We start from the raw sequence: 21674 nt of genomic DNA, 5'->3' as shown, positions 1-21674 counted from the left end.
CGCAACCACCCCCGTGCGCCGGCCAATGCAACAACCACCACCGCCACCATTGTCAGCGGATGCAACAACCACCACCCCCCTGGGCACCGGTGTCAGCGGACGCAACAACCACCACCACCCCCCGGGCACCGGTGTCAGCGGACGCAACAACCACCCCCCCACCAGGCACCGGTGTCAGCGGACGCGCAACAACCCCCCCCCCCCACCAGGCACCGGTGTCAGTGGACGCGCAACAACCCTCCCACCCAAGGCACCGGTGTCAGCAGACGCAACAATCACCCCCCCCGGGCACCGGTGTCAGCAGATGCAACAACCACCACCCCCCCGGGCACCACTGGTGTCAGCGGACGCAACAACCACCACCCCCCCAGGCACCGGTGTCAGCGGACGCAACAACCAATCACCCCCCCCCCACCAGGCACCGGTGTCAGCGGACGCGCAACAACCCTCCCACCCAAGCCACCGGTGTCAGCAGACGCAACAATCACCCCCCCCCCCGGGCACCGGTGTCAGCAGATGCAACAACCACCACCCCCCCCCCGGGCACCACCGGTGTCAGCGGAAGCAACAACCAATCACCCCCCCCACCAGGCACCGGTGTCAGCGGACATGCAACAACCCTCCCACCCAAGGCACCGGTGTCAGCAGACGCAACAATCAACCCCCCCCCCCCCCGGGCACCGGTGTCAGCAGATGCAACAACCACCACCCCCCCGGGCACCACCGGTGTCAGCGGAAGCAACAACCACCACCACCCCCCCAGGCACCGGTGTCAGCGGACGCAACAACCAGCACCCCCCCCCCCCCCCCCAGGCACCAGTGTCAGCAGACACGCAACAACCACCCCCCCGGGCACCGGTGTCAGCGGATGCAACAACCACCACCACCCCCCCGGGCATCGGTGTCAGCAGACACAACAGCCACCACCACCCCCCGGGCACCAGTGTCAGCGGACGCAACAACCACCCCCCCCCCAGGCACCAGTGTCAGCAGACGCGCAACAACCACAACCACCCCCCCAGGCACCGGTGTCAGCGGACGCGCAACAACCACCCCCCCCAGGCACCGGTGTCCGCAGATGCGCAACAACCACCCCCCCCCCCCAAGGCACCGGTGTCAGCAGACGCAACAATCACCCCCCCAGGGCACCGGTGTCAGCAGATGCAACAACCACCACCCCCCCCCCAGGGCACCGGTGTCAGCAGATGCAACAACCACCACCACCCCCCCAGGGCACCGGTGTCAGCAGATGCAACAACCACCACCCCCCCAGGGCACCGGTGTCAGCAGATGCAACAACCACCACCCCCCCAGGGCACCGGTGTCAGCAGATGCAACAACCACCACCCCCCCAGGGCACCGGTGTCAGCGGATGCAACAACCACCACCCCCCCAGGGCACCGGTGTCAGCGGACGCAACAACCACCCCCCCCAGGGCACCGGTGTCAGCGGACGCAACAACCACCCCCCCCCCCAGGGCACCGGTGTCAGCGGACGCAACAACCACCCCCGGTACTGGTGTCAGCGGCAGTGAAAGTTAACTCCCCCATCCCTAACCCCCTTCCTCTTTGCATTGGTGGTCATGACAGTGAGAATTAACCACTCCCCCAGAGATAACTCCACCCATAGTTAGTCTATTTCAGTGCCGGGTTCTGGAGCATGGGGCGTGCCAGTGTCCGGCGTCCCGCTGCAATCTGTTTGCAATGCAGAGGGGATTGGTGAGCTGTATGTTGGGAACCAGGGTTTTATAGATATACAGGAAAAAACATTTCTGGAATTTTGGGCAGCTTGTACAAGTTGTAGAATCCCGATCAGGGTGTTCCAGCTGTCCCTGCTGGGGAGATCTCCCCCTCTTTATGTGTCCTTGTGGACCATTGCCACTGAAAGTGTCTCTGCAAAAGGGAAGTGAAGTGGAGGTAAGACTAGGAAAATTAAGATTGGAAGTACAAAATTTCCAGGCACAAATCAATCACAGTGACTGACTGAGGGTGAAACAACGCATCCTCTAATGCAGTGGTCCTCAACTCCAGTCCTCAGGGCCCACTAACAGGCCAGATTTTAAGTATTACCTTGGGGAGATGCAGACTAGAGTACTGCAATCACTGAGCAGCAAATGCTATCACCTGGGATGTATTTCAGTTATCTTGCAAACCTGGCCTGTTAGTGGGCCCTGAGGACCAGAGTTGAGAACCACTGTTCTAGTGAACCTCCCACAGAGGCTACAAGTCACCTTGGTGTATTCCCTGCCTGCAATCAATGAACCTCCAACCTCTACAAGGTTATACTGCAGGACACAAATGGACGTCTTTTCTTGCTGTAACCCATCACTTTGCCCACGATCACTCACTGTCATAACAATATCAGCCAAGCTTAGCCGTTCGGTGCTGAAATGTAAACACTGCCTGGAATGCACAAGTGCAGACACAGGATGATGCGATAATCCACTAATGCTGCCAAACACTAAATTTGCACAACCTCTGATGCACTTCAATAGGAACCCGACATACCGTGCTGTGCATACACGTCTTACTGCATAAAGAAAAGAAGACTTCCAGGAAATCCAGGATCCATCAATGAAGAATACTACATTCTTCACAGGGCTGTGACAAGGAGGGGGCAGGAGGGGCAACACCGCCAGATGCAACACCCTTACCCCTGGTTAGCAGGCAACTCCACTGCATTCATGCTCCAGATCGGTTGTGGGCAACTAGCAAATTATGTCCTCCCTTCTTCCGGGCCACAGCTTTCTGTATGCGCCAACTACTGCGTACCACATGGGTGCTCAACCTGTGGCCCTCCAGCCAGAGGCGTAACTAGAACCTTCAGGGCCCTGATGCAAGAAACCATGAAGGGCCCCCCAGACCCCTGGCCGGGGCCCTTACCTTCAAGCCCAGGGCTCTTCCCACTAATCCTGGGGCTCTTTACACTCGTTGCATGGCCTTTTATTACAGTCCTTTCACAGGTTCTGCAGTGGGCCCCCTTCCTGCAATCTTGTGGGCCCCCTTTCTGCAATCTTGGGGCCTCCCCACAGTGGTGCAATGCCAGGGTCCGGTCGCAAGTGTGACCTTTGCGATCCTGGAAGTTCACCCACTGGTTTGCTACCGGGCCCCCTGGAGCATGGGGCCCGGTAGCGATTGCAACCCCTGCAACCCCTGTAGTTACGCCCCTGCCTCCAGCTGTTGTGTTTCTACAAGTCCCATGAGGCATTGCAAGGCTGAGAGTTACAAGCTGGACTCCCAAAGGCAGAGGCATGATGGGATTTGTAGTTCCGCAACAGCTGGAGGGCCACGGGTTGAGCTCCCATGTGGTAAGCAGTAGTTGTTGGGAGCATACAGAAAGCCGTGGCCCTGAAGAAGGGAGGCCAAGGTTTGCTAGTTGCTATGGCTTACCATCAATGTGCCCACTCTCTGCCACATAAGTCCTTACCGTCCACAGCAGACACAAAAAACACACTATTGTTGGGAAACCCATACCTCCCAACTTTCTAAAATGGGAATGAGGGACACCAACTGGTAAAAGGTATGTAGGCATAGGACACACCCCCTGCCACACCCCCTTAAAAGGAGAATTGTACTAAAAAAATTATTGGTTGAACACACAAGTGCTTTTTTACCACTTCTATTCCTTTACATTGGCTTCTGAAATGTACAAATGCTGCAATTTAGAAGTTGGATGAAAGGTTTAGCACTGGGAAACACTTTTTGAATGATAGAAAGTGCATTTTATATATAACTATATAGATCAGACCAAAAATGAGGGACAAATGAGGAGGATACAGGGACAGAGGGACTTTGTTCCAAATCAGGGGCAGTCCCTGGAAATCAGGGACAGTTGGGAGCTATGGAAACCAACCCACCTCCAGCTACTAGAAAGAACGCAAATGGCTACACATGCACAGTGCACCGTCCATTCCAACTGTGGGTAACCAGAGTACAGTGGGGGTGGGGGGGGGGTTAAAATGGGCATGCTCAGAGCAGGCAGGGCAGTGCCCCCATCTATGACATGTACTAGCAGCAGGAGAGGTTGCGCAGCCTTGGCTGCTGGATGACCATGTCCTGGCACTGCCAGCATGTCCACAAAGTTGACATCACCGCAACTGTAGGTCAATCAGAACTTTCTCCAGCCCCACAACAGAAGATCCATAGTTAGTATGGACCTGGGGCTGGGGATAAACAATGCTCTGCAGGCCTGAATACAAAAATATAATAAAAATTACCTTTTTTTATATTTGATCATTATTCCATTTTTGAAAACATTCTTTTCCCATAAGGTCGCCTATGCCATTAAAGAGGAAGTAAACCTTCATCTTTAAGTTTTACCTATGGGTAAGCCTATGATTGGTAGCGAAAATATCTCCTAAAAATGCACCATTCAGGAAAGATTTACTGTACATGCAGCCAGTGAAATCCCTGATGGATGCTCTCTGAAGATACTAGCACATTATGAGAAAAAAAAAAAAAAAAGGAAAGGAAAGAAAGCAAGAAAAAAAGGAAAGGAAAGAAAGAAGGAAAAAAAGGAAAGAAAGCAAGAAAAAAAAAAAGGAAAGAAAGCAAGAAAAAAAAAAAAAAAAAAAAGGAAAGGAAAGAAAGAAGGAAAAAAAGGAAAGGAAAGAAAGAAGGAAAAAAAGGAAAGAAAGCAAGAAAAAAAAAAAGGAAAGAAAGCAAGAAAAAAAAAAAAAGGAAAGAAAGCAAGAAAAAAAAAAAAAAAAAAAGGAAAGGAAAGAAAGAAGGAAAAAAAAGGAAAGAAAGCAAAGAAAAAAAAAAAGGAAAGAAAGCAAGAAAAAAAAAAAAAAAAAAGGAAAGGAAAGAAAGCAAGAAAAAAAAAGGAAAGAAAGCAAGAAAAAAAAAGGAAAGAAAGCAAGAAAAAAAAAGGAAAGAAAGCAAGAAAAAAAAAGGAAAGAAAGCAAGAAAAAAAAAAGGAAAGAAAGCAAGAAAAAAAAAGGAAAGAAAGCAAGAAAAAAAAAAGGAAAGGAAAGAAAGCAAGAAAAAAAAAAAAAAGGAAAGAAAAGAAAGAAGGAAAAAAAGGAAAGAAAGCATAGAAAAAAGGAAAGAAAGCAAAGAAAAAGGAAAGAAAGCAAAGAAAAAAGGAAAGAAAGCAAAGAAAAAGGAAAGAAAGCAAAGAAAGCAAAGAAAAGAAAGGAAAGAAAAAAAAAAGAAAAGGTTTACAACCACTTTAATTGTAACATTTGGCTCAGCGAGAAATAAAAAAGCAGGGTACTCAGATTCCTCCTGTATTGAGCTGTACCGTTGGACCTGTTGTAAAGTGCAGCACAAACTGTTGACGCTATATACATCCTGAATATGATTATTATTATTATTATTATTATTAGTAGAAAACTGGGATAAAGTAAAAAAAAAAAAAAAAAATGCAATTGGTCACAGTTGACCTCCTTCTGAAACTGCAGGTTGCCGAATGGCCATTGTTCCTACCAAGAAGTCAATCACTTCTGACAGGTAAGGCATGCAGATAAAAAATTCAGATTTCACTGTCTGCCTGCTTGCTGTGATGCAGAATGTATTACCGCCCGAGTCAGCCGGGTAGTTACCATTTATTGGAAAGGGGTGAGCGATAAGTTACAGATTTTTGTACATGCTCTATTCTTGCAACATCAGGGTTTCAGTCAGCTAAAAACATAACTCAGATATGAAGCTACTAAAAATACACAACTGTTTCTTTTTAAGTAGAAAAGAAAAAGAAAAAGAAAAAAAAAAAAAAAAAAAAGGAGGAAAATCTCAAAGTCTTGAAGTTTAACGAATGTTCAGAATCTGGCCAGAATCTAAGTAAATTGTCATGAGATTTCCTCTAAGCTAATCAGGGAGGGGCCTGTCACACCGATCGCCTAACACTTCCTGCACAGTATAAACAAGATCACATGGCCATATCCAGTCCAACACGCTATACATTACCCAAGCCTTGGATGAACTGCAACTTGGGAGTTCTTAGGAGATTTTTTTTTTTTTTTTTTAATAGGACTCAGTTTTAAATAGAAAAAAAATTAGCTGGGGTGTCCAAACTATGACCCTCCAGCTGTTCAGGAACTACAATTCCCATCATGTCTAGTCATGTCTGTGAATGTCAGATTTACAATGCCTCATGGGAAGTGTAGTTCTGCAACAGCTGGAGGGCCGACACCCCTGCTTTACTGGTGTATTTTGCTATTCTTTGTACAAGAAAAAAAAAAAAAAAAAAGGGGTTAAGAAAAAATAAAAAAAAAAAATTACCCAAGTGGTCTATGGAGTTTGCCCCATCCCCCCCCCCCCCTAACATTTTTTTTTTCTGTAGAAGAGTAGGGGGGGGGGGTCATATTCATTAGGTATGTAGGCTTGATTCCAGCCTTGAAGCACTGCCCTAGAATATATTTTTTTTCCATCAACGACCCAAACAACCCAACTGGATACTGCACAGGCAAGCAATCCTCACAGCAGGCACCATAAGGAGGTTAGGCTGGACACAGACAAAGCTAATTTGCAAAAAAAATTGATTGATTCCCCCATCAACACAGTCCGTGTTGATAGGGGGGAACCATCCCGCAGATCCATTATGTTCTCTCAGCCAGGCGGAGGGCGATTTGCGGGTGGTTCAAGGAAAGCCATCCCTGCTGGCAGAACACAGTGATTATTGCTAGGGGCTAGCAATATTCACATGTAAAATCTGACAGGCTGGTTCTACCCAAGTTGATCGATCAATTTTGGTACATTCAACCAGCCCATACATGGTTTGAATTTTGACCAGTTCCTGCTGAATTCAGCTGAGATTCGAACTGTCTATGGCTGGCTTTAGACTCCTAGCCTCCAATTTTCAGTTATGGGTTAGTAACGGTTTAGGGTCTTCTATATTATAAAGCAGAGGTCCCTAATCTCCAGACCGGTGACCGGACCAAACACACTTAATGATAACCTGAGACTCTAATGTCTGATCATCTGAATTACACCCAAACCACCCTCCCACCCCCCAGTTCGTGGAACATTGGTCTTCCATAAACCGATCCCTGGTGGCAAAATGGTTGTGGACCACTGCTATAAAGGCAAAATATTGTAGACACTTACCCCATCACACCTACCTATACGGTCATGTTTATGTGGACATCCATCCAATAATCTAAGGTTTTGGCAGTAAAAAAAGTTCTATAAATTCTACTTTACGAGGCCATTTTCTGTCTTAGCATGACAATACCCATGTGCCCAACACCAGCTCGATTAAGATATGATTGGACGAGTTTGTTGTGGAGGAATTGGAGTGCCCTGCACACAGCCCTGACCTCAGCCCTACTGGACACCTTTAGGATGAATTGGAAAGCCGACAGTAAACCAGGTCTTCTCATCCAATATCAGTACCTGACCTCACAAATGCTCTTTTAGTTGAATGGACACAAATTCCCACAGACACACCAAAATCTGGTGGAAAGTCTTCTCCAGAAGAGTGAAGGCTACATAGCCCGAAAAGGGATCCAACTCCCTATTAATGCCCTAAGCTTTGGGATGGGATGCCCAGCAAGCTCATATAGGGATGATGGTTGGTAGGGATGGGCCGAACACCTCCCTGTTCAATTTGCAGCAGAACTCCCGAACAGGGGGAAATGTTCTAACCCAAACAGCGAACCCCATTGAAGTCTATGGGAGCGGAACAGAAAATTGGGCATATGACCTCAGAAGGGGGTGGTGCCACTGAGTGATGTAGCCTGTTTCCCTGCCCTTTGCCTATATAAGAACTGTCAAAGCGCAGAGTGGGCAGTCGCCAGGACGCTTCACAGGAGGCGAGAGCTTTTCTATAAAAAAAAAAATATATATATATTTTTCGGGTCCGGCGGGCATCGTGACTGACGATGGATTTACAAGCGAGGGACACTATTTTATTTCGACTTGCCAAACACGATTTCTTGTAGTTATTACTTTTGGACACTTTTTTGATGAATGGGTAGGAGTACAATGTACTGGATACCAATTCACATTGGGGGGCCGGGATCTGGGGGTCCCCCACTTGTCAAAGGGGGGCTTCCAGATTCCGATAAGCCCCCTGCCAGCAGACCCTGACAACCAATAGCCCCGGGCTGTCGGGAATAGGCCCTTGTCCCCATTAACATGGGGACAAGGTGCTTTCAGATTGTGGGGGTAGAGACCCCCTGCCCCAAAGCACTCCCCCCCCCCCTCCCATGTTAAGGGCAAGTGGCTTGGTATGGTTCAGGAGGGCAGGGGCCACTCGCTTGCCCCCTCCCCTTTTCAGGGCTGCATGCTCAGATAAAGGTCTGATATAGATTTTTTTTTTTGGGGGGCATGGAATTGCCCCTAAAATCCATACGAGATCTGAAGGGTCTGGTATAGACTGGGGAGACCCTATGCCATTTTTTTTTTTCTTTATTTTTTTTTTATTTTTTAACTTGCACATTTTGTTTTATTCAGCTGTCAGCGGGGAAATCTATTGACAGCTGATGACTCATCAGTTAAGCACACCAGGGCTGGCTTCCACTTAACCAGCTTACACTGCGCCCTGACTGGGCAATGTTTTGCCCAATCAGGGTGCAGAATGCACTGTGCAGCGCTCTGTGCATTGTAGGGTGTTCGTCGGGGCAAACCCCCTGCAAATTCGGGTGTTCGATGAACGACTGAACAGGAAAATTTTCGGCCTGAACAATTCGCCCATGCCTAATAGTTAGGAGTCCACAAAAATTTTGACTATCTAGTGTAGCTCATACAGAAAATTGCTCGATGGACCTGCCTACTTTCAAAAGGCCAGAAAAAAAAAAAAAAAAAAAACACCACCAAAAGTTGGCAAAAAAAATTCAGTGGCAACAAGTCACTGTAGGCCGGGAATTCTGTTAATATCTCACCAGTGGAGTTGATGAGGGATTTAAAGTGATGGGTGCCATTTTTTTTACGCTATCCCATCTACCAGAACCTGGACATAGAGGTCTCTTTGGACCCCTTTATTGCTACCTCCCCAACTTTACAGTTCTCAAGCAATCCCTGACAGTGCAGCCAAAAGTAAAATGTCAAACCTAGAAGGAAAGGACTCTAAAAAGGTAAAGTTGATTTTTACACAGAGTTTTCACAGCTACGTACAGATTGCTGACATAAGAGAAAGCAATACTGAGCTTAAAACAATCTCTATACACAGGTAATGTGAGAATAGATGGCATAAGGAATAGCAACAGTCACTTTCAAAAGTCATCATGTATGCGATCTTGTCCAAAATTAAACAGAGCTGAAATCAGTTTGGGTGGAGCAGGGGCTAAGCTTCCTCCAAGTACAGGGGAAAGTACGACATGACCAGAACTTCTGAGTAAAAGAAGGAGCATCAACCAGAATTCAGGAACATTGTAAAACAAAGTAAAAACTCCCTCTGTCTCATTCAAACTTCCCAAAATCAGCTCCAACTACCATGGTGACCAGAGAAACAGATTGCAATAAAATAAAAAATAAAAACTAACCCCCCAGACAACAAAAAGGATTCATGTCAAGCAATTACAACATTAGCTAACTGTATTTATTATCGAACTGTATTTTATTTCTGCGGTCAGTCCTGGTTTCTTTTCCTCCAGCGAAAGTATTAGGTTACGTCCATAAAGCATTGTATTGGTAAAATAGAGAGGCTGGATTCACCCCTTTTTTATGGATAGTGTAGGACCCACTGATAATGGGGTACTTTGACGTAGTGGTGGGCTTGAGCACGATATGGCCATATGGTGGGACCAAATCCCCATTTTTATTTATGGATTGTCTTCATATTTGATAGCCATTTCTTTTGCATGTGTGCGCTATTCTTTTTTAATATACATGTTGCTTGGTTCATAGCTGCACCGGCTTTAGATATACATGTTCAGGGTTTGCTCCCCCAATTTTTTGCTTGTTTAAAATATAGTACAGCACAGGGTAAGCTCTCTTTTCCAAACTGCAGTATAAAAGCTTTAAATAGAAAGGGATTGACAAACGGTTCCCAACTTAAAGAGGGTTTGGTTATTGCAATCATATTCAACGCGTTTCAGGGTTTAAACATAGCCCTTCATCAGGGAATTATTAGTGTACAGTGCAAAATGCCAACATATGTACACGTTACGTCAGATTTAGCCAGAATAGCAACTACCTTAGAGAAAAGTTTAATTTGTAGTAGGCCACCAGCTGAAAGAGGTTTTTGTTAAGGAGGTTCTCAAGTCTAGAAAAACAAAAAAAGGAGGAGGAGGTCGGCAGCGACAAATACTGTAGCTGCTGACTTAATAAAAAATAAAAAAGGGACACTTACCAGTCCAGGAACCCAGCGCCGTCCTCACCCGAGCTGGTTCTTCGCTGTTTTTTAGGTCCCCGGCATGGGAAATCAGCTGCGACTCCTTGCAGATCCCAAGCTGGCTTCCCACTATGCATTCACATTTTGCGTTTTGTGAATCGTCTTGAAGCATCACAGGTCCCAAGAGGTTGTGAACAGGGAGTGGAGGGGGGACAACCTCAGGTGGAATTATCTAGGCGATTCCAGCAGAAGTTGGAGCAGGTACCTGCCAAAGCTAGGTACTCGCTTCCCCTTTAAAAAAATAAAAAGGTCGAAATTTAAGTGGTCCTTTTGGCATGGTCCAACTTAAGAAAAAACGGATTTTTCAAAATATATCAAAAGGAGCACAGGGGAAAATTGTTGGCCTAATGGGGACTATCTAATCAGATGCATTCACTTTTCAGGTATTTAGCAGTTGCAGGTCCCGCTGGCTGCTGAATAGATTAGCTGGCAGGGAAAATTCCTTTATCCACTCCGTTTAGCATAGAAAAATGGATCAATTCGATTTTGTTCAGCCTTGTATGTATGGCTAGCTTCAGGCAGTGATCTATCTGCAACTAAAAGGAACCTTGTGGAGCAGAGGAATACCTACAGAAGTAATGCCTCGTACACACGCATTGATTATTGGCCGTGAATTTTCGGCCAACGTCCAATCGGCCGATTTTCGGCTTGTTAGTATGATGCTTTCGACAACCGACTCCGACTTTTCGGCCGAATAAAATCTGGTGTGCAGGCTATAAAATTTTTGCTGGCCGTCAACACAACGGCCGATTTTCGGTCAGTCAGTACAGATTTCGGCTGACAAAAATCTGATGAGCAAGACTGGGCATGCTCAGAGAAGAAAAAACACACGGAAAGTAAACCATCACATGACATCACTTCTGAAGTTGATTTCTGTTGGCCGAGAAAATTTGTGTGCAGTCTAGGCACATTCCAACCAACAAAACACAACTTGGACAAAAGACGGCCGATCGGTCGGCCGATAATCGTTGCGTGTGTACGAGGCATAAGCCAGACACAGTCCAAACTCCAAATTGCAGGGTTTGGGGGTCGCCATTTTCAAAACACCTTGTCGATGTGTGAGCCACGCAGCCCAATGCCCACATTAAGGCCTGTCGCACAAAGGGCACAACTGCCAATCAAGTTTCCACAGCTGCATGGGGAGCAAGACATTATACAGCAGTGGTTTCCTCAGTAGATCTCAGTAGTATGAAATTCCAGAGTACAAGGTATTGGAGTAGACTGATTGGTCTTCACCAGATGAAAGTCACAAAGAGTAACAGGCCAGTGACCCCAATGGCCCCTGGGCTAAATTTGCTGCTAGTTGTCACCAGGTTTCAGCTCTTGAGTTTGCCCAACCAAGGGGGCAATGGACCACAGGGTGGATTAGTTGAGGAGACAAGATGGAATGAGGCACGAGGATGGGGGCAGGTGGCAGGCATGAGAATAGTCAAGGTCCAGGCAGAGGTTGAGGGAGGTAAGAGAGTAGGTAATGTCAAGTAGGGTCAAGGCAAGTAAGAGTAGTCATGGTCCAAGGAGCGGTTGAGGTGGGTGGGAAGCAAGGCAAACAGGAATGGGTAGAGTCAGCAACAGGGGCTGTAGGTGAGCAGAGTCAGGCAACCCAGGTCAGCAACAGGTAGTCAGAAAAAAAAAAAAAAAAAAAGCAATCTCACCGAAAGAGTAGCTAGTAGGACGACATAGCATCAACCACCAAAAGGAAACACCTATGTTCCTAAAGATACATTCTCTCTCCCCCTCATCAAAATTCTAAATCAGCAGAACAATTTGTAGAATTCTCAAACAGTTGGCAGTTCTCTTATCTCTGCTTACACTGATAAGCTCTGCATCCACCCCTGGCCAAAACAAGCTTTTAGAACTCAAAAATTTTGGTTCAAGCTGAAAACATACAAAAAAAAAAAAAAAAAAAAAAAAAGGAATCCAACCTTCGGTAATGTATTCGGTTACTAAAAAAGAAATGCAACTTGTCTGGGAAGTTTTACAGGCACAGTCCCTAGTTTAAAACCGCTCACTGTGACATCAAATAGAATGCTTTTTCTTCTTTTTTGGCTTCTGCAAGAACAGCTGGAAAGCAAATTTCGGGAGAAGATCGTGACGCTGGAAAAAACGCTCGAAGGTCACAGCTGTGGCTCACGTTGAACATAATAAATCAGGCACACAAAGGGAGCCTTGCTGCTTGACCCTCTTCTGCTTGCAAATCCATTAAAAAGTAATTTTAAAAAGCAAAACATAAGACATAAGTGTAGGCAGCATAAGGGGAAGGCACCAATTTTAAAAACACCCCAAAAAAGTTACTTGGGGTGCCCTAAATCCAGCTAGACATAAACATTTTTACTTTTACACTCAATGGACATGGCCGCTACTATTTTTAAATTTGAGCTGCTGACTATGGTGCTCACCAAATCCCTAAGCCTGGCAAAATCCTCTAGGCCCCTTTCACATTTGTACGACTCCGAAGTAGGGCCGATTTTGGATGGGTGCAACTTTGGCTTTGACCAGTTTTAATGGACAAGTGTTGCACACAAGTTGCATTGTAGAACATTTAGGTATTACTTGTGTAAGGGTAACCCCAAAACTCACGGGTTTCAATAACATTTTGACTGTTGAAGCCAGATTGAAAATTATATTTATTTAGACAAACATGTAGATAAAATGACATGTTTGTATGCAACTTTTGAGGGTTAACATTGAAGTCTATGGCCCTGAAGTTGCATGAAAGTCAGACCAAAGTAGTGCATGAACTACTTTGAAGTTGCTGCAACTTTAGGTTGTGCATATATGAATGGGTATCATAGCAAAACATGGGGAATGACACGTCGTGCAACTCTGATGTCCAAAGTTGCATGACAAGTTGCACAAGTGTGAAAAGGGGCCTTAAGTGGACTTATCAGAAACGTTAAAATCTTAGCTTCAAGGCTGAGATAGTGCCATCACAGGAGGAAGCAATTCCGTCCCCTGCAGCCCGCCCACAGTCTCTTGACCGTCCCCTGCAGCTCCCTCCACAGTCCCTTGACCGTCTCCTGCAGCCCCCTCCACAGTCCCTTGACCGTCTCCTGCAGCCCCCTCCACAGTCCCTTGACCGTCTCCTGCAGCCCCCTCCACAGTCCCTTGACCGTCTCCTGCAGCCCCCTCCACAGTCCCTTGACCGTCTCCTGCAGCCCCCTCCACAGTCCCTTGACCGTCTCCTGCAGCCCCCTCCACAGTCTCTTGACCGTCTCCTGCAGCCCCCTCCACAGTCTCCTGACCGTCTCCTGCAGCCCCCTCCACAGTCTCCTGACCTTTTCCTGCAGCCCGTCCACAGTCTCTTGACCTTCTCCTGCAGTAGATCTAAAATATCTGACAACCTTCCGTAGTCATATGGTTACAGAATATCATGCATAGCCCTTGAGAGATGTCAACAGCCCCACTTGAGGCCTCTAGATCAAGAACATTAACCACCACTGTCTAACCCAACTAGGGTTCCTCCAGGAGGTTGCTAGGACTTCAGCAACTCAGATAAGTTCTCACTGACACCATTAATCTTCTTAGCTATCTGTAAGGGGGTAGTTCTTCCCAATGACAAGAAATGTAAGGAGCATTCTTTGCACTGACCACCACACTAACGTATCACGAGTTGTAATTTTTAGTAGGGCTTCCCAGGGACCACAAAGCTATTTCGGGGGTACCTTTGTGTCGAAAAGGTTGATCCAACCCTTCTCTACTCTATCAAAAAATGAAAAAATAAACTGCTATAAACACACTTCAATGATGATTTATAGTGTCTATATACCTTTTGAGTGCTATAGAAGAAGCCGGGACTACCCATGTAACACTAACACTACACCAGTGTCCTAGTGGGAAACTCTCTTGCTGTGCAGTGCCGAGGTCACCGGGACTGAGCGGTTCCTCCTTACTCTAAAAACACACTGGTGGAAAGCTGGCTGCTGCCCAGATTGGCATGCTATGTGTAGGACTGTGGAAGGGAGATTAGATTGCGAGCTCTGAGGGTAGGGGCTCTTGTAGTTAACCATTCTCTCTACAGCACTGCAGAAGAAAAGTCAGCAGTGCATGAAACGAGTAGGACAATACAACCGAAAACCAAGCCAGGAAAATGAAGAGCTACTAAGCAGCTAGACAGGTACCCGGCAGTCCGGTATGGTAAGCCAGCTGGGGAGGGAGGGCAGTGCCTGGGCACAGGGTGGAGGCGGACACTGGGCTCATACAGCTGCTGATCAAATTACTTGCAGCCGTGGCAATTTCAACACAGCTCGAATCTCAGAGCTAGGAAAGAAACTAACCGCAAGCCAGTGACAAATTCAGTTTACTCACAGTCAGATGTGCGTTAACCTCTTCAGGGGAACTTCGTGTTCCGCAGCACATTCACAAAGTAGCAGTGGCCAACCTCATTACCTCCCTCTTCAAAAACTATATAATGAACCTGAAAACAAGATATGAATCACTTCCTAAAGGAATGGGTAAAATGTTACTATTCGGAGTAGGAAGCCTCAGGGCTGCGAGAATCAAGATGAGACTGCAAGTCAGTGCTGAATACGGAGGATGAGCCGGCAGATTTGTGGAGTGCTAACTGACATTACGAGGTGTCAATGCCAACGGGGTCTCCCAATGTCACCTAATGAAAATTGGCTAATACCCGTAAACAGCGGGGAAACTTGCCCAACGCTAGTATTTGAAGTCTGTTAAGACTATTTCAAGGTGTTAAGTACTGTTGTATGTACCGTGCTACTAATTGTAAGCTCTTCAGGTTAGTTACAGTAGTAGTAAAAATAATAAATATTTTTTTTATTAGAACTTAGAATTCAAGAACCAACTGGCAACAACAAGAGAGTATAAAACATGAAAGAAGAAGAAAAAATAAATATAATATTATATATATATATATTTTTTTTTTTATTTATTTAATTACACTTAAATATTAAAGTATACACTTTATCAAATTTTATATAAAACACTCCCAATTCATTTCATTTAGCAAATATCTGCCAGCATACTGGATTTTTATTTTTGACAGACCCCTCTCCCCCCCAATACATAAGACCAGGGGTGAACAGAATTCTGCAATGGCCAATTACTACGCACACCACTATCAACACAATAATCCGACCGTTTCGTTGCCCTTCCCCGATATAACAGCAATTATCAACTGCCTTTTTGACTGCCACTTTGAGCCTGGATTTAGTGTCTGGACATGTTTGTAAACTTCTGTTTCTCACATTGGAGCGACTTATGCGATTTGACAGGTCAAAAGTCGCACCCTATTGTCAGCATAGGCACTGTTAAAATCGGTGCGATGCCGACTTTGCGGTGCCGCATCGATTTGAAAAAGTACTTCGGCGATTTCAGGTGCGACTTGCTTAGACATCCGTGCAAGGAGCCGCACAGAGGTCTACAAAGTTGCACTTGAAGTCGCACTGACATGCAGCTTTGAAATTGTGCAATTTCAGATGAAGTTGCACAATTTCAAAGCCACATTCAATGTGAAAGAGGGCTAAAAATGATCCAATCACCTTCTAATGATCCGGAGTCATTTCCAATGTATTGTGGGATCAAACAGGAGATGAAAGCGATCGGACAGGTTTAGAAAAGTCTGATTTTTTTTTTTTAAACCAATCCTGGTGCATGGCGCAAATTAATTGCAAATTATGCAGTTTTTTCCATTTTGCGTGTAAAAAGTTTCCTTTGCTTTGTGTAAGACTCAGACGAAAAAGACTAAAATGCGAGCGAAATGCATCAGTGCAGAGTCTTCTTCTTGCAGGAGATTGCAGGGAGCATTTTTTTACCATAAACTATTGATATCTGGGATTCAGCAGTGGTGGGTTTGGAAAACTTGCAATTTCCAGCATCCCCCCCCCCCATGGCGTACAGTGCTAAATCTATTGATCCCGAAGAAACTACGCGATTTTCCTTCCATTTTCCATTCACATCAACAGAATTGCCTGCAAATGTATTATACGGGTTGAACCGAACAATCATATTGAACGACCAATTATGCAAAGAAAGTTCAGTCAAATACTTTTTACCACTGTACGGAATTGCAGTACCTTCTATTTGATCATTACTAACTACTAAACCAGAAAAGTAAAAGGCAGCGAAATGCAGCAGCTACTTCAAAGAATATACATTCCGCATCTGAAGTCTCAAGAGGAGAAAGTAAAGCCACACCAACAAATCTCAGATATCAATAATTGATTGTAAAAATGGAGCATCTTCCTGCAAGAAGCAGGCTCTGCTGACGCGTTTCGCCCACACCTGGGCAGAGTCTGCGTCCAATTTTAGAATAAATGATTAATATCTGGGATTCAGCAAAAGTGGCTTTGCTTACTTTGTCTTGTGAATTCAGATGTAGGACGGATCCATGAACGGTCCAGGAATCCATAGCTGGTTTGTATGTTATATGATCCTCCAAAGCTACCTGTAGCATAGCATAAAAAAAAAAAAAAAAAGCAAAAGCTGTGTCTAGTTTAGAAAATAGTAATTAGCGAACAGACAGTTCCTGGGAACCAGTACGGTGGTTATCAGTCTTTGACTGAATGTTCATGTTTTGGTGTGGCTGGCCATTTGGAAACGGTCGTTCTAAAAGATTCTTTGGTTTAACACAGGTAATAAATTTGCTGGCAGTTCAATCACTTTAAACAAAAAAAAAAAAAAAAAAAAGGAAGAAATATGGATCGTTTCAGGACAGTTTGACTTGCAGTGTACAACACAAGATCAGATTTACTTCTTCTAAACCTGAACCCTACCATTCGCTTACAGCTACAAATCACACATTTATAAATAGAGGAGCTTACATCATAAATATTGACAGAACAAATAATAAAAACACAAGTCAGAGAGAAAAGTATATAGGGAACACCCACGGTCCCAAATTATAGGGAATACTCTCCTCATATAAACTTATAGGGGAGGACCGCCCACAACCCTAAATTAAATGGAAGAAAAGTCCCCCCCCCCCCCCCCCCCCAAGTCAGATCTTCCCCAATCCCGAAATATAGGGAATGCTCTCCCCCATCTAAAGTTATAGGGGAGGACCACCCTCAATCCTAGATTAAATGGAAGAACTCCCCCAAGTCAGATCTTCCCCAATCCCAAAATATAGGGAATACTCTCCCCATCTAAAGTTATAGGGGAGGACAACCCTCAACCCTAGATTAAATGGAAGAACCCCCCCCCCCCACTTTTCCCCAAGTCAGATCTTCCACAATCCCAAAATATAGGGAATACTCTCCCCATCTAAAGTTATAGGGGAGGTCAACCCTAGATTAAATGGAAGAACCCCCCCCCCCCCCCCACACACACACACACACACACACACACACACACTTTTCCCCAATCCCAACTTATAGGTAATATTCTCCCCCTCAAAATGTATAGGGAAGACCCCCCCCCCCCCTCCTCCCCAACAATTTATAGGGAGGACCCCCTCATCCTCAAGATATAGGGAAGACCCTTCCCAATTAAAGGGAACACTCTCCCGATCTAATGTTATAGGGGGAAAACCCCCTCAACTTACAGGGAAGACCACCCTTACCCCCAAGTTATAGGGAAGACCCTTCACAATCATAGGGAATACTCTTCCTATCTAATGTCATAGGGGAAGACCCCCTCATCCCTGAGATATAGGAAGACCCCCCTCCCCTCACCCCAAGTTATAGGGAATACTCTTCCTATCTAATGTTATAGGGGGGAGAACCCCCTCACCCCCAAGTTATAGGGAAGACCCTTCCCAGTTATAGGGAATACTCTTCCTATCTAATGTTATAGGGGGAAGACCCCCTCATCCCCGAGTTATAGGGAAGACCGCCCTCACCCCCAATTTATAAGGAAGACCCTCCCCAGTTATAGGGAATACTCTTCCTATGTAAAGTTTTAGGTGAAGTCCCCCTCATCCTCAACTTATAGGCAAGAGCGCCCTCACCCCCAAGTTATAGGGAATACTCTCCTTATCTAACATTATAGGGGGGGGGGGGGGAGACCCCTTCATCCCCAACTTAATGGGAAGACTCCTCTCTTCTCCAAGTTATAGGAAAACACCAATCACAATCCTGAGCTATAGGGAAGACCCTTCCCAATTATAAGGACTACTCTTCCTATCTAATATAATAGGGGAAGACCCCCTCATCCCCAAGATTTAGGGAAGACCCCCCCCCCTCACCCCAAGTTATAGGGAATACTCTTCCTATCTAATGTTATAGGGGGAAGGAAGACCCTCGCCCCAAGTTTTAGGGAAGACCCTTCTCAATTATAGGTAATACTCTTCCTATCAAATGTTATAGGGGAAGACCCCCTCATCCCTGAGTTATAGGGAAGACCCTTCCCAATTATAGGGAATACTCTCCCTATCTAATGTTCTAGGGGAAGACCCCCCTTACCCCAAGTTATAGGGAAGACCCTTCCCAATTATAGGGAATACTCTTCCTATGTAACGTTTTAGGGGGAAGTCCCCCTTACCCTCAAATTTATAGGCAAGAGCGCCCTCACCCCCAAGTTATAGGGAATACTCTCCTTATCTAACGTTATAGGGGGAAGACCTATTTATCCCCAACTTATAGGGAAGACTCCTCTCTTCCCCAAGTTATAGGGAATAACCAACCACAATCCTAAACTAAAAAGGGAAGAACCCCCCCCCCCCCCCCCCCCCATTTCAAGTTACAGAGAATACCCCACTCAATCCCAAGTTATAGGGAAAATCTAAATGCAAATAATAGGAAGGACCCCACATTCGGTTTTATTGGGAACCTCCCCCCCCCCCCCCCCAAAGTTATAGAGACTACCCCTAATCCTAAATTATAGGATGAGCCTGCTCCCCCTCCCCTATGCCAGGCACAGAGTCCTCCCATGGACCCCCTGGGGCCAGGCACAGAGTCCTCCCATGGACCCCCTGGGGCCAGGCACAGAGTCCTCCCATGGACCCCCCCTGAGGGCAGCTCATGCTGGTCAGGAAAGTGTTAAAGGGCCCCCGCATGGAGAAGTTTTAGTAAGCAGAGCCGGTAGCCCCAGAAGTTGCTGTGTCCCCCCAGAGCAGCCCAATGATCCCCCTTCCCCCCGTACCTGCAGATGGGATCCCCGGAGATGGAGCGTTATCTGGGCTCTCTCATCCTGTGCACTCCTTATTCATCTCCCCTCTGTCCGTCTATGGGGGGCGCTGTGCTCTGCATTCCCCAGCGCACACACCGAGCTCCGCAATCCTCTGCAACCGGGGAGCGTCTGGAGAGAGGCGAGCGAGGCCGCCCGCTAAGGCACCGTCATACCGGAGACCAATGGCTGTGTGTGGGATGGGAGGGAACGGAGAGATCCTATTGGACAGACGATCGCGAGCCGAGAACGCATTCCTTAACCCTTACCGTGCCCGCCCACTGCCCATCCTCCGCTACCCGGCCATAGGAGGACTGAGATCTTCCGGGAGGGAAGGGGTTACCTAGAGCTCTGCGGGGAGAAAAGTTCCCAGAGAAGAGAAAAGTTTCCAACTAAAAGATACTTTATATTCTTCATTGTTTTATATCACTATCTGTATATTCTACATTGTGTTATATTATTATCTGTATATTCTACATTGTTTTATATTATTATCTGTATATTCTTCATTGTTTTATATTATTACTTTATATTCTACATTGTGTTATATTATTATCTGTATATTCTACATTGTATTATATTATTATCTGTATATTCTACATTGTATTATATTATTATCTGTATATTCTTCATTGTTTTATATTATTACTTTATATTCTACATTGTGTTATATTATTATCTGTATATTCTACATTGTATTATATTATTATCTGTATATTCTACATTGTATTATATTATTACTTTATATTCTACATTGTGTTATATTATTATCTGTATATTCTACATTGTATTATATTATTATCTGTATATTCTACATTGTATTATATTATTACTTTATATTCTACATTGTGTTATATTATTATCTGTATATTCTACATTGTATTATATTATTATCTGTATATTCTACATTGTATTATATTATTACTTTATATTCTACATTGTGTTATATTATTATCTGTATATTCTACATTGTATTAAATTATTACTTTATATTCTACATTGTGTTATATTATTATCTGTATATTCTACATTGTATTATATTATTACTTTATATTCTACATTGTGTTATATTATTATCTGTATATTCTACATTGTATTATATTATTATCTGTATATTCTACATTGTGTTATATTATTACTTTATATTCTACATTGTATTATATTATTATCTGTATATTCTACATTGTATTATATTATTATCTGTATATTCTACATTGTGTTATATTATTACTTTATATTCTACATTGTGTTATATTATTACTTTATATTCTAAATTGTATTATATTATTACTTTATATTCTACATTGTATTATATTATTACTTTATATTCTACATTGTATTATATTATTACTTTATATTCTACATTGTGTTATACTATTACTTTATATTCTACATTGTATTATATTATTACTTTATATTCTACATTGTGTTATATCTGTATATTCTACATTGTTTTATATCTTTATATTCTTCATTTTGTTATCACCTTGTATTCTGCATTGTGTTATTATAGATGTGTGTTAGTATTGGATTATTTTGGTATTTGATTTGTTGGGGGGAATCTACAAACTTATCAGTAGGAGGGTCACATGGTATATTTAGGTACATTCACATGGCAAAGCATCCATATAATAAATTAATGAATAAAACCTAAACTAATAAATAAACACACTCCAAGAAATGACTTCACTTCAGAATCCCCCCCCCCCATGTCATCACCCTCATCACATTATAACTCTCCTTCACATTAGAGCCCCCCCAATTACATCAGAGCCCCCCCCCCTTCACATCAGAACCCACATCAAATCAGAGCCATCCTTCACATTAAGAATCACCCCCCCCCCATTACATCAGAGTCCCTCTTTACATCAGAACCCACCCCATCACATCAGAGCTCCCTGCACTTTAGATCCCCCACATCACATCAAGGCCCCCCTTTACATCAGAACCCCCTCTCACTTGAGAGCCCCTCTTCCGATCCCATTTCACATCATATTCCATTTTCCATTTCACATCAGAGCCCCCCTTTCACATAATAATCAATTTTACACCAGAGCCCCCCATCATATTATAACCCATTTCCCATCAGAGCGCCCCTTCACATAAGAGCCACTCAATACATAAGAGCCCCCTTTAAATTATAACCCCCTTCACATCATAACCCCCTTCCCATCAGAGCCCCCCTCCATCATATCATAACTAGTGATGGACGAACATCGGATGGGGCGGATCGCGAACGCCATCCGCAAACTTTCTCAAATGTTCGCGAACTGCAAGTTCGCAGCGGACCCCATTCACTTTAATGGCAGTCGAATATTAAAAACCTCCAGGTC

The 21674-nt window shown here is 44.8% G+C and overlaps 1 protein-coding gene across 1 annotated transcript in view; it reads right to left on the bottom strand.

Moving 5' to 3' along the window:
- The window catches only part of TSKU (tsukushi, small leucine rich proteoglycan), a 72149-nt gene extending 52650 nt beyond the window's left edge, over positions 1-19499 (bottom strand). The window contains exon 1 of the mRNA XM_082247374.1: positions 19318-19499. The gene's annotated coding sequence lies outside the window, so the exon portion shown is untranslated. The remainder of the gene's footprint in view (positions 1-19317) is intronic.
- Between the last annotated feature and the right edge of the window lie 2175 nt (positions 19500-21674).

The sequence above is a fragment of the Pelophylax lessonae genome (genome assembly GCF_965119305.1).
Source record: "Pelophylax lessonae genome assembly, chromosome: 2".
Lineage (NCBI taxonomy): Eukaryota > Metazoa > Chordata > Amphibia > Anura > Ranidae > Pelophylax > Pelophylax lessonae.
Note: the sequence above shows the minus strand (reverse complement) of the source record. Positions and strands in the feature narration are given on the sequence as shown.